The sequence below is a fragment of the Protopterus annectens genome, chromosome 8.part0 (genome assembly GCF_019279795.1).
Source record: "Protopterus annectens isolate FY-2018-M chromosome 8.part0, PAN1.0, whole genome shotgun sequence".
NCBI lineage: Eukaryota > Metazoa > Chordata > Ceratodontiformes > Protopteridae > Protopterus > Protopterus annectens.
The window spans coordinates 936,162,818-936,176,908 of NC_056741.1; the positions used below are offsets into that span (position 1 = coordinate 936,162,818).

Here is a 14,091-nt window from a genome sequence, read left to right on the forward strand (position 1 = left end):
AACAGTCTAACAAACATCTGCTTATGTGGAACTCTCTCCAAACAATATCAAAAAGATCTTACCTTGTCTTCAATTTAAAATCTCATTAAAAAAACAAATAAATAAACCTCAGTTATATTTTCAGGAACACCTGCTGACATGGCAGCTTTCTTATCCACTGCATTCCCCATTATTTGAACAGACTTTCTCTATATATCACATAGAGTAGCTTCCTGATAACCTTTGAAAGCAGCCACCTCAATTGGAGGGGATAACCACAAATCTCTGCCTACTATTAATGTTAGTCTGAATAGATGGAGCTAGTCTACCCTTCACACTACAAGGGGGATGGACTAAGCTCTTCAATGGCTCTCTAGCTGCAAAGTTAATATAAACCAATGGACTTATGAGCATCTCAGGTGCAGTCATAGTATCCCTTTATATGAAGGGAAAATGATGAATTGCCATATTACTGAAAAGTCTATAAAGCGAAAGCCAGATTTCTTCACATTCCAATGCCCAGTTGGTAGACCAGTCAAAACCAACATAATAGGTTCATATGTTCATAGGAGATTACTAGGCTAGCAGTCCTAGAGTCCTTACAAGCCTAGCCATGCTTATCTCAAGTTGTCTAGGGTCATACCTGTCTGGGACACATAGCTGAGAATTCAGTCTTGTCTCTGTTCAAATAGTCCAGAGAGGTACATCTCAAGTCATTCATCCCACTATGAACTATGACTGAGTCATAACGGTACTTGTTGTTGAGTGACTTGAGAGCATGCTTGATCTGATGGATCCTGGCACCTGACAGGCAGCTGACTGTGACCTTCTTCTTGTCCAGCCTGGTGAGGGGGACATCTGTGTATCTCACTGTGGAGTTGCCTATGACCAGCATGTTTATTTTAGAGTTGTTTTGTCTTAGGGGCTTATTTGTTGAGACATATTGGTATGTGTTATTATGTGTAGTAGTTTCTATTTGTGTAACAGTGTGTGCACTTTGTTTATGCTTAGGAGGTCTCTGAACTTTTAATAGAATTCTAGTGAGTAGCTCCATGTATATGCATCTATGTGTGTGTGAGAGCTGAAGAGTGTGTACTGACAATCTGTTCGGTACCCGGTTTGTTGTTACATGAGACACGTGATTCTAATTTCATATTGTATTTACATCCCTCACATAGGGTACTTTTTTGCTGTAGGAGTAAATGGTTATCAGTATACATTAGGCAATTGCTTCATTGCCTCAGTATTCCCATGTCAATCAGGCTAGCCAGAGAAATGATGGGAAACTGTTGTCTGTTATAGTAGGTTTTTACCATATGAGCTAATAGGGAAAGGAGTGGGCTAGATTGATGAGTTTTTGTGCAAGGACTATCAAGGGTTGTTAAACTGAGGGTTGTGGATGATAGATACTCCATGCACAACTAAGTTGCCTTTATTGCAACAGAGAAGCTTGTGAGGGTTCCACTAACAGTTGCCCAGGGAAAAATTGTGTTTCAAGGCATTTGCTTCTATACAGTGCACCACTAATCCTTGTTGAATGATGCGCAGAAATCAGCAAAAACAAGGCTTAAATACAGGGGAAATTGAACAGTTTTAAGCTGATCTGCCAAAAGGAAACTATACAATGAACCATCCTGCAGCAGTCTGCAGCTCAGACAAAGCTGGATCCATACTATTTTGCCACAAGAGCGCAGATGAGCTTTTCTTAATGTGAAACAGAATAGCAAGCTGTTTTCTTCACATTACAATCCACAGCTATCAAGCCCACACAAAGTAATATACATTTATACAGTCAAAGCCATATCGAAAAAACAGCAATGCATATTATGTGCAGAGCGGACGTCCTACTACATTAATCCAGCCAGATTCCTCACTGTTTCCGAATACTTATTTTGAAGTAGCACAAGAATAGAGAAAGAGAAAAAATCTGCACTCCCCCATCCATAGTTATACAGTCCTTGAGAAGCTTTTCTTTGAACACAGAACAACTCAACAGAGTGCCACAGTGACGAATACAGAAGTTTGACAATGTGCATCAGATAACTGGGATATGAGCTGCAGTGTCTTGCAGGAAATGATCACCCCCTAGAGCATCACTGCTTCCTTGTGGCTATCCTAGAGTATGAACATGAATAGTGCTATTTTTCAAGGGCAAATCAGAAAAAATGTAGGGCATCATAGCTCTTTAATTATACAAGAGCAGAATTATGCAAATGACCTTTATTGGTACATCATTTATTATGTTGTTCTCTCTGACAATCCAAACATTTTTAAAAAAGTCTTAGGCGATAAGTTAGTCAGTTGATTTAAGGATGATGTTAAGAACAAAACTGACTGCAAGTTTTGAAGCTTTGCTTGCCCATTGAAGTGGTTTCTGCCTACTTGAAACTTCACTTTCGTGTTTTTGTTTCTGGCCTTCGAATAGCATAATCTGTCCACAAAATAATCCTAGGGTTATCACTTGTCTCTCTTTACATAGGACAGTCCCTATTTGGGAAGCTGTGTCTGATAAAAAAAAACATGAAAAATGACAAATGTGCTGATATTTTAGGTCAAGAAACTTTTCATAAGTTTTCTTTAATAGTTTCATAAAACAATTATTTTGTGTCAGAAACACCAAACTATTAAACAAAGCAACATGAACAACTCAAATACTAAAAAAATGAGATTTTATTTTGGCAAAAAGTGAAATTCAGACATTTTCACAACTGGTCAGTATGTTATATCACATCATTATATCCTTTCCATGTCTCTGTGGATCTACATTCCTAAATTCAGCTTAGTATATTGCAATGATTTGTTTCACCTTCACTCAAACATATACAGAAGGATATAAATGTAGTATGTTTCCCAAATGTGTCTTTGGTAAAATGACATTGCTTCAGAAAAAAAAATATGCACATGTATTTATCTCTAAAAGCATAATTGTCTGTTACAGATAACACTCCAGCAGAGAAAATAATACTGAACTTTTAAAAACTCATAAATCATAACACAACTCTTAATGCCCTATTAAAATACATCTAAAAATAATGCCCGTCAGCATCAGAAAAAAACCCAACAACAAGCTATTATGCTGATAAAAGCTAATTGAAGCCCCCTTCCATAGAAATTTAGGTAATTAAACCGGGTCTATATCATAACATCGAAGTGTCAGAACTTTGAATGTTACAACATCAAACCCAAAACCACGAAAGCTGAAAACCTCAAAGGCTGAGAACAGCAATTTTTTTCCCTGGGAAAAAAAAATCACTGTACCAGTACAAAATGCGAAACACAAGAACACTACAAACTATTTCTAATTTGGTGGCTTCACCCCCCACACCTCCCAATGTGGGGGGCTGTGCCCCCACACACCCTACTTAAATATACCAACTCCGAGATCGCACCACAGTGGAGGAAATAGCAAAGCCATGGAAACGGTCCACCAAATTCTTTCCCTGGGAAAGAATTCAATGTCTCACGGCTTCGATATTTTCAGTTTTCAATCTTTCAAGTTCGAGGTTTTGGTATTTGAACTAACCCCCATATATTCCTGATGTCTATTTTTGCACCAGATGTAACCTTACACAGATTATAGACTGCAAAGCTCCTCAGAATTTGAGTTACACAAAATATGGTACTGGACGTCTTTGTAGGGTAGTAGACATGACATATGTCTTAAAGATATCCATATATTACAAAAAAAACAATGAAATGTACAACAGCAGGCAATTCACTTACAACATGACTTTAGGATGTGAAATTATCCAGCAAACACAAGTGTCCAGACTATATTTGAATTAAACTATATTGCTATAGAAGTAAAAATTCCTGGAATCACAGTGTATAGCAAAGTTGTATAGTTAGTTCCTTCTTTTTTTCCAAGAAGTATCACTGAAATATAGCATTGTGCATTTATTTATCATATACAAGTCTATACATTTCTAGAAATGTGATATTCTTCAAAGTTTCATAATCTTTGGTTAGTATAATGGAAAGTATGAAATCCCTTCTGGGCAAGAAAACTGAATGACTATTCAGAACAAATGAGACCTGCGTTACTGTTGTACAACATCTAATAATCTCCTATACAATGTTGTCATCCTTGTGCAGGGGCCATGCTCATCTTCTCTGTATCGTTCCAATTTTAGTATATGTGCTGCAGAAGCAAGCACTCCTATACAATGTTGTGATATATCATGTGACACACACAATGTGAAACTGAAGGTATCTGCATACAATTTAACTGAACACATTAACTGATTCCAATGTATGGATGAGAGCAAGGACCTAGTTTTCTGATAATTACAAAAATATGAAACTATCTGATGCATCTTCCATAGTATAAATACCTACAAGGCAGGTGAATACTGATATTACCCTTCTCCTATTTTTGCTGTTTATTTCAAAACAAAGTTATGCATATGTTTTATGGCACTCAGTGTCAGTTTACATCAAGGACTGTGTTCACATTGTATTGGTACAACTTTAGAGGTAATCATATTATTAACATCTAAAATGTATTTTTACTACTTAATTACTACTGTGCTCAGTGAAGAGCTGACTAATAGCTAAATAACCAACCAGGAGTCATGTTCTGGCAATACTAGATGAAAATTTCACATCTTTTAAAATATGATCTTTGCCCAGTGTATTCTCAAATCAAAGTTTGAATGGTCATTAGAAACTCAGAGACTGTAACATTTCTGAAACACTTACCGACTAATAAAAGTGTAGCCATCATTGTGTTAAGAGTAACAAATATAAAATTTGTCCATGCATATAGATGGCTTCTGCCATTTTAACAACAGACCAAAAGTGAGTGCATATACTTCTGTAATAAAATGAAATGAAATGTTGCAGTGGAAAAAACGTGATACTGCAGCTGAATGTGCAGATTTTCCACCACATTATATTCAAGGAGCACAGATGAAAGATGTTTTGTAGCACTTTATGCCATGTTCATTGTTGTGTCTCAAACCATTTTGGAAAGATCATCCATTTATCGAAAGCAACCAGAAGTAACCAACAGAGGCAGTAGCCAATGTTCAAATGTCAGGAGAATTGTCAGTAACAAAAGTTAATGAAGCAAAAAGAAGACTTTAATTTGAAATATTCACTCTAATATTAGAACAGTCCATTCCAAGACATAACTGCTGTGTAAAAACAGCTGCTTGCACTTACGTATGCACATTTGATTGAGTGGTTATGACAGCTACTGTGACTTACATGGGAAGCTAAATATTGTCTCTATACATGTAAGTAAAGCCCAAATATATTGATATTTTCTGTTTGTGTCAGTGTCCAAAATGTTAATGAATCTAATAAATGACAGAGAGGTGAGGTTAGCATTAAATACCAGCCTTAATAGGGAAGCCATATAAATATACATAGAGTAAAAAAATGTAGATATTGAACAACAAGCAAGTCACATGTTGTTTTACTGAATGGTAAATGTGGGGAGGCTAAAGCATATTATTACAGTTTAAAATTGTACTGCTAACTGTAAATGTGAAGGGCAGTTACAAGGGCTTGGAGGATCCATATATGTAAAGGTAGAGGTATAAATCGTGGGAATGGGGAGGCTATAACTCTACTGCATACAGAGGATATGAATCATCTGCTATATAAACGTCATTGTTACAGATATTATTTAAAGAAAAACAATGAAAGATTTGAGTAAGTACATAGAAGAGCAAAGGAATGTATTTTTGAACCTGGAACACTGCCATTTCAGAAATTTGAACAGATTAACATACAAGTAATAGAACTAGCTTATCAAGTTTGTCAAGGCTGATTCAATAAACTTCTTTTCATTTGCTTTAACCTTATGTATGCTGCAGTATATTGCATTCTTCTATTTTTCAGCTTGTCTTTTGAGTCCACCACTACCCAGTTCAAACAGAACTTCCCAATCAGTGTTTAACTTAACACCTTTTAACTGTACTGCATACATTTTTCCTCTCCATTTTAATTTTAACACCTCTGCCAGTTTGATAAGGTTGCATGTAAAGGACTGTTTTTATTCTAAATCATGCATACATTCACTTATCTGCACAACTTGTACTTATGAAAGCCACTCTTGCCAAGCCTTACTTATGCATGCTAACTTTAATCCTAGTCCTACTCTGTCCATAACCATAGTCCTGCACATAACTTTAATAAAACCCCCTTCCCTAACAGTACCCTTACCAAGACAATACAATCTTGATTTTGTAGATGGGATGTATGATAAAGAGTACTTTTAGTTGTAAGGAATTATTAGATATTTTGTGATTCTATATTATGTGGTTTCTGCTTTCAGTGTTTCTTTAGATATTTTGATGTTTGACATTTTGAGGTTTAGATATTTCATGACAATCATTCATATATATGCACACACACACACATGCATGCTTATATATATATATATATATATATATATATATATATATATATATATATATATATATATATATATATATATATATATATATATTTAATGTATATATAAAAACACACATACGTACACTGTATACATATACATGCATATGGATACATTTTATATATATATATATATATATATATATATATATATATATATATATATAGAGAGAGAGAGAGATAGTTCACACACACACACACACACACACACACACACACACACACACACACACACACACAAAAAAAAAAATAACACATATAGCTTTATAGTTTGTATTCAAGGAAAAAATGTATTTTACATTTATTTACTGGGATAGTCCAACTGGGCTAGTAGCCCATTTTCAGCGGAAGCCCAGGGAGAAAAGCTCCAAAGATAGTTACATACATAGTACACATATTATACAAGCTAGATATAAAACATTTACAAGGTTGATATAAATATTTAAACTCATAATAAAAATGAAACATAGCAAAATTAGATAATAAAAAATAGTAACATACACTAAACATTATTATCAATTATATACACATATAACATAACACTAGGTAAAATCTTTTTGTATATAGCAACCTGATAGTACAGTGGGAAATGAAGTGAGAAAAAGGAAATTACCAATTACTTAGGTGTAATACAGGTGCAGAGCCAGGTATTAAGGAGGTGTTGTCTGAGTAGTTTAAACATGAAGTTGGTGGGGGGTAGTGAGTATGTATTGTGGGACTGAGTTCCAGGTTTCTGCAATGTGATTGGCAAATAGAGAGTCACCAAATGAGTTACAGGATTTGTGTGTTTGTAGAAGCAGTTTCAGAGTGTACGTGATGCGTGGTAGGGTTGGGTAAGATTTATTAGTGACGGGCTGGCATCTGGATGAAAAATGATGGTATGAGCAATTGTCAGTTGATTATGTGTTAGAAGATGTGGCAGCTTTAGCCAATGAAGACTTCTAAGGGCAGTGCAGTGGTGGACTATATGAGGGAGGTTAGCAGCAAAATGAGCAATTTTGTGGTAGCAAGTCTCTAGTTTGGAAAGGTCTGATTTTCAAAGGTTATTGAAAATGGGGGAGGCATAAAGAAATGTGGACAGAAGGCGAAAAAAAAAGAAAAATAATAAATAATGTCCCTATATCTAATTCCATTTCTAGTTCCATGTTACTTCTACACTGACCAGATTGTTGCTTGTCCGTAATATATAGTTCTGAGCACAGAACTACTGGTGTAGCATATGCAACATTTTTACATATTTTATATCAGTTTCACTGTCTGTATGGCCTACTTTTTGCACCTCAGTTGCCTTCTATGCTTTTTTCTGTATTTTTTCTTTACCACTTGTGCTGCTTATACCATGCTTTGATTTGTATAACAGCTTTTTGTGGTACATTCTACAGTACATCTTTGAAACAAATGACAGAACTTTTTTTTCCTTTTCCACCAGAAACCTGTTTGATGGCTCCTCTAGCTGTTAAATTTCTTCTGAAGGTATGGGAGCTAGGTATTCACAGTCTTGGTGAGACAACTTTGGTCCTTTCATTCCTGGCTAGGAATACTGGTCAGTGCTCTCTTCTCTGGTGATAGTTAGATCATAGGATGTATGTCAGTTTTCTTGTCCTTGGGTATGATGTACATGGTGCATCTTGGATAACTTCTTTCACTTTGGCAGCTTCTCCAAGTTTTGTGATCAGTGCTGCCAAAGTGAAAACATGCCTCTTCATTATAAATTCCCATTAGCTACATAGTAAAAGTCCAGTCTGAGCATGCCAACCCCATGCTGTCAAATGTCAGCTGGATGAAAAACTAGAGCACTGACTTGTTATCCATGGGGCACACCAGAGCTGCCCTCCTCCCCACAGTATGGGCAAGCCAGGAGTCACTCACTCCCATCTTCCCCCACCAGCTCCTGCAGGCTTACAACCTGCTAATCAAACTCAGGTCACTTGTGACTTCATCATGGCTTTATCTTTGTATCCCAAGGAGATGTCACAACAGTTAGAAACATTGTCAGTCATCCTGATATAATGAAAGCATATTGGATCTGTATGCAAAAATAAGAAGGCAGTCAGTGAATGTATCTGCCATTATCCCATTTTCTGAGATATTGCTAGGTACAGATGTAAGAGTCAGATGTAGTGTATTACAAAGAATAGATGTGGTATCAATTCTCATAGTGAGATAATGTTGGACAGGGCCATAATTCTGTAACACTGAATGACTATGTTCAAATTTTTTATTATCAGTTCAGTGTTCAGATTACATAATAAAATGAGTTCAAATTCCACATTGTAATTAAGACAGTATAGAGTCTCATCAAGAACTGAGGCATTATAGCATCAGGAACATATCCATATAAATACAGACAACAGACAGTGATCTGATATTGATTTTCATCTTAAGAATGGACTGCATATGTACACAGTAGGGGATTTCCTCATTAGGAATATATATAGACAATTATATGAACAATGAATTAATAAAGTTATTTTATTTTGGTATTAGAAGAGATAATAATTTATGAAATTAAGAGCAGAATACAGTCATCACATATTCATTATGTGCATAAAGGGAAGATCAAATATTGTTTACAGTGGACGAACCTATCCTTAAATCATAGTCAATATACAGAAATAACAAAACCAAAAAAAAGCACTGGTAAGGCAGTTCGGATCCCAGTCAATAATGTTTATTGAAGATACAGAAGCACACTGACACAACAGATGTAGTCCACACCAACACTTTAACTTGTTCACTGCATTTTCATCCTAAAACTTCATCAGGTGAGCATACCAATATACAGAAATCTAATAAGTTTACAAATAGATAAGAAATTAGAGAAATGGATGCTGGAAAAACTTGAAGTTAAGGACAGAGTTATATTCATGAGATTATGGAATTAAATGGTATTTTAAAGAAGGTGAAAGGAGAGATGAGTATAGCACAAAATCCAAAACAAACAAAAGCTAACCAAATGGGCAGTAAAGGTCCGGTATAACTAATAAATAAATGTATATATAGGAAGCCATGCAGAAGAAATACACTTCTGCATTGCACAAGCATGCACTCTGGACACGTCTTTAGAAATATTGTCAAGGGTTAGACATATAGAATGTCTAGGCTTAATACTGATGAATTTCAGTTTCATCGAGCCTTTGATAATTAAAGGAAGGAGTTATTTAACCAGGGATATTCTAAGCATGATTTTGCTTCTGTAGATGAAGGGATAGTAGAAGCAAGACAAGATTGTGCTAGACCTAATTTTTCCAGGGCACTATCTAAAGTGCATCCTAAGAAGAATGTAATTAATAATAGAAATGTTGGACCTGTGTTAACTTACACCAGTGATATCAGTAAGATATGTGACATCATACGTAATAATTGGCCTATTCTTACATCTGATGACAAGATTAATGAAAATGTTGGTACTACACCTATGTAAATATTGTTTTAGGAACAATTTGTCTTTCAAGAGACAACTGTGCTATGGTAATAATAAGAAACCTATGCAGGTGTCTGAGAGGAAGTGGAATTTTGCTTGTTGCAGATGTACAGCATGCTCTTATATCTCTGAGTCTAAGACATTTACTCATCCATCTGCTGGTTTTATTTTTAATCCTAGGTTTTATGCTGATTGTTTAACCTGTAAACTTGTATATCTTGCTGTGTGTAATAAATGTCATTATTTTTATGTAGGGAAGACCTGCAGGTTATTGAGGGAACATCTTCTGGAACATATTGGTTATATTAGGAATAAGGATGTTATCAGCACTTTATTTAGACATGTCTGATTTTAATGACGATACTTTTAGTTTTTTTATTATTGCAATGTATTTATAGTAGTAGTAGTAGTAGTAGTAGTAGTGGGGGGAGGGCTGTGAAGATATGTGAAGGCTGCCAGCCTAGCTAGATAGAATTCAGCCTTATCTGTATGGAAGAAAATTCACTTTAGTTACAGATCACAATCCCCTAACATAGTTACACTGAGCCAGCCAGCAAAATGCCAAGTTGCTAAGATGGAGCCTAGGGTTGCAAGCATATGATATGTCAGTGCAGCCCCACAGTGGGGTTAGCAACGCCAATGCAGATAGGTTTTCAAGACAGGGAATGGGGTAAGGTATACTCAGATAGACCTAACCCTCTCAAGCAACATTTCTCAAGGGTCACTTGAAAAACTAGCTTGAGTTCTCTGGGGGGGGGGGTATGTGAAGATATGTGATGGCTGCCAGCCTAGCTAGATAGAATTTTGTAGATAATTCTATGTCATTGTAAATATGAATAGAATCCAGAGGCTTGTCCTCTTATATGTAAAAAAATTGTTAAATGTTGAACTTCAAAAATGTAATCACAGTGCACTCTGCTGAAAGAAAGCTGATAAGTCAAGCATTGTATGACTGATCTCAAAGTTCGGAGACATAATGTCTGGACTGAGGAGCTCCTCCTATTGTTTTGAGACCAGAGTTAATTGCTAGATTTTACATATATAATGTCTTTTTTGCTGTAGTTTCCTGGCCAGGTGCAAGATCAAAGAAATGTTAAAACTCTTAGTTTCTGTTAGCCTGAGAACCAGAGAAGAATGATGTAATCTAAAATGAGTCAGCAGGGATGTATTATTTTTAAGACTTTCTCAGAGAGAGAAAATCAGAGCATTTTGCATTTGTCTTCAGAACTGACCACTCACCAGTACTCTGCCTTTGCTCTATATGTAGGTTTATTTAGAACTGTGATTGCTCTTAGAGTTAGATAGGAATTTAGTCAGATTTAGTGTAGCTATTTTCTATATTTATGTCAGACGATTCTACATTATTATTTTAAGCATTTTCCTGTGATTTCTGAACTCTTAAGCACTGTGTTGAATTGAAAAAATTTGTCTTGTGTTTTTATTATTTATTATTAAATATTTTTAAACCTTTCAACTGTGGCTTTTTGTGTAGAGATAATTTAAGCTCTGGAGTACATTGCATGTATATAGTGATACTGTACAAAGCCACTCCAAATAAGCCTTGCTGTTCGTCACACTTACTAATTGGATAATAATATTGTGCAGTAATAAGTGGACACCCTTTGCTAAGGGCCTTTTTAGTAGCTAATAAGAGTAGGTGGTGGCAGTGATTACTACCTTATATCCTGGCAAGAGAGGGCATAGCTGGAGAACCTATGACAGCCTTCTCTGGGAGTGTCTGTTTGTATATAAACCAAATCTCAAAGTGTGTGTGTGTCAGCTACTTGGGCAGGGACATGAAGCACTGGTTGAACAGAGAGGTCACTGGAGGTTTTGGTTTGACTACTCAGCTGAGATCTGTACCCTATATCTGTGCCAGTGGGGAGTCTTATTGGGGATCTGGAGAGAAAGGGAGAAACCAGCCCCAGACTGACTGTGATCTCTGTGTGTTCTTAATGAAAATTGTACTTTACTGTGTGTGTGTATTTGTTATCCTTCCAAAGTGGACACCCTTCACTGTTGCTAGTGGTGAAGATTGAGGATCCTTGATTACTGGGCCAGGGCACGGGCATCACAGGGCCTATGCAATAAGATTGAAAAAGCAGAGGCTAGGTGGATTACTGTTCTGCAGACACATAGGTCTTCTGGCCTGAATGGCTATGTGCCTTTAAAACCTTTATTGAAAGATCGTAAATTATTTCATTAATTGTTTAATTGATTGTACTATTTATGTGCTGTATTTTACTTTGTTCTTTGTCTCATGAAGTGCTTGTTATCGAGCATGAAAGCACTTACCTTTTATTAAACTTTTTTATTTTATCTCATCTGTGTGTGGACCTTGCTATACTTTTTACATCTTGGCTTGATGAGTATAGCACACTGAGTCAAAGGTTAAGAAAAAAATGGAAAAAAAAGTTGAGATAAAAGATAGGAAGAGAAGCAGAGGTATACTTGTAGGAGGAAAGGTATTGCATTTGGTTATAACTGATAAAAAGTTGATTGAGATAAAAGTAAACATAACTGTATTGATATACAGGACATGAAATACTCAATTCATGTAGAAATTCAGTGGTAGCATTATAAGGTAAGTGGTCAGGTGAGGAGGTTAAATCTGATAAGTGTTATTCATGGAAGTATATCTGCAGGGTACTTTACTGGTCTTTTGTGATTGTTTAAAGATAACAAAATCTCCATTTAGATGGCAAATAATTTCATAATATGACTACAGAGATAAGGTAAATTACATCATTATAATTGTGTGGCCCAAAATCTCCCATACATGTGGAGGTAGTTAGCTGCAAATGTCTGGGTAGGCATTACAGCAGCACATGAATATGTCCTGAGAAACATATTGTCATCTATTACTTCTTATTTTTATATATAAAACAACTTTTATTAAATGCTTAATAATAGAAAAAGAAAGACAAAAACATAACAACTAACTATATACAAAAGCCATAACCTGAATAGCAGTTTATGCAACAATATATTCAATTAGTTCTCTAAATTTATGCCAATATTTATACGAATCCATAATATTTGAAGTTTTCATCTTTATAGATTCATTCTAACAAACTATTTTTACTAAATTAACAAACTCAATAAATGAGGATGCATTTTTATTTCATATTAAGATTCATCTCAGATTTAAACCATTTGGTTGAAGTCTTAAAATTAATAATAATCTTGGTTTCTATTTGTTGTAACTTATGTACAAAATCACTTCCCTGGTTATTATAGGGTTTAGTTAAAACACTAAATAAGAACATGCTATCTGAACCTGCATGTGGAGAATGGAAATGGTGGACCACAAGATGAACTAGATTTATTTGAGGAATGGAAGTGTGTATCATTACAATGTACGCTTGGAAGGTCATTTGAAAATCTGAATGCATATACTGGTCATTCAGTGGGGTATGTTTCAGTAGAACAACATTTGAGTCTGCATTATACCAAGGGACAAGGGCAGAAGATCCAGGGCAAAGGAAGGAAGAATTAAGCTCTGTTTTTGGGACCACGGACAATTTTGGACAATTTGGGTTTCTGTTTGTAGGTATGTAGGGAATAATTCACAAAAGGAATATGTGGATAATAATAGTAGTTTAAGCATTATTAATTTGTCTAACCTGGTTATTAATAAAGCTGTTAAAAACTTTGCTACTTAAAGGGGTGAAAGTTGTCCCTGCATGTTTTTCTACTTTAGCAGACCGTGTTTTGGAGATCAAATGTTTTTGCAGGAAGTTACATTTGGCCTTCCAAGCGTAAAATAAAATCTGGAAATGTAAAAGTAAAAAAATAAAATAAAATAAATAATAAGAGAATAACCAGTGTTGATGAAGAACTTGAAAACAATGACTCTGTCATGGATATTTCATTACATGAAAATGATATATTTGATATTCATTCACATGATATTGAGGGAGAATGAGATGCTGTTGATGAATGTTTTGTTACAGGTTATGAGAAACTATTTGCACCGCATGCACCATATGTTAGTACCTTCATTCCCCCCAGCACTTCTATGAAGAAAAATAGTTTTGAAAAGATTTTATGCAAACAAGTTGAACTGGAATATATGAACTTTAACGGGCAAAGTAAATTTTATAATTTAAGTAAAAATGAATGGTTAGCATTAAATGAATTATGTGAAGACAACAAGGTTTATGTGTTCATTCAGGCTGATCAGGGAAGGAACTGGGTCATTAGGAACCAAAGTTTTTTATAACAAAATGGTAGGAGATTTGTTATCAAATGACAATATTTATCAAAAATTATGTAGTAAT

General features: G+C 35.3%; 1 non-coding gene across 1 annotated transcript; it reads right to left on the minus strand.

The window, feature by feature from the left end:
* Window positions 1-4,029: 4,029 nt before the first annotated feature.
* On the minus strand, window positions 4,030-4,136 carry LOC122809860. Its single transcript, XR_006365975.1, has one exon. It is a non-coding gene; the product is annotated as a U6 spliceosomal RNA (small nuclear RNA).
* Window positions 4,137-14,091: the final 9,955 nt, after the last annotated feature.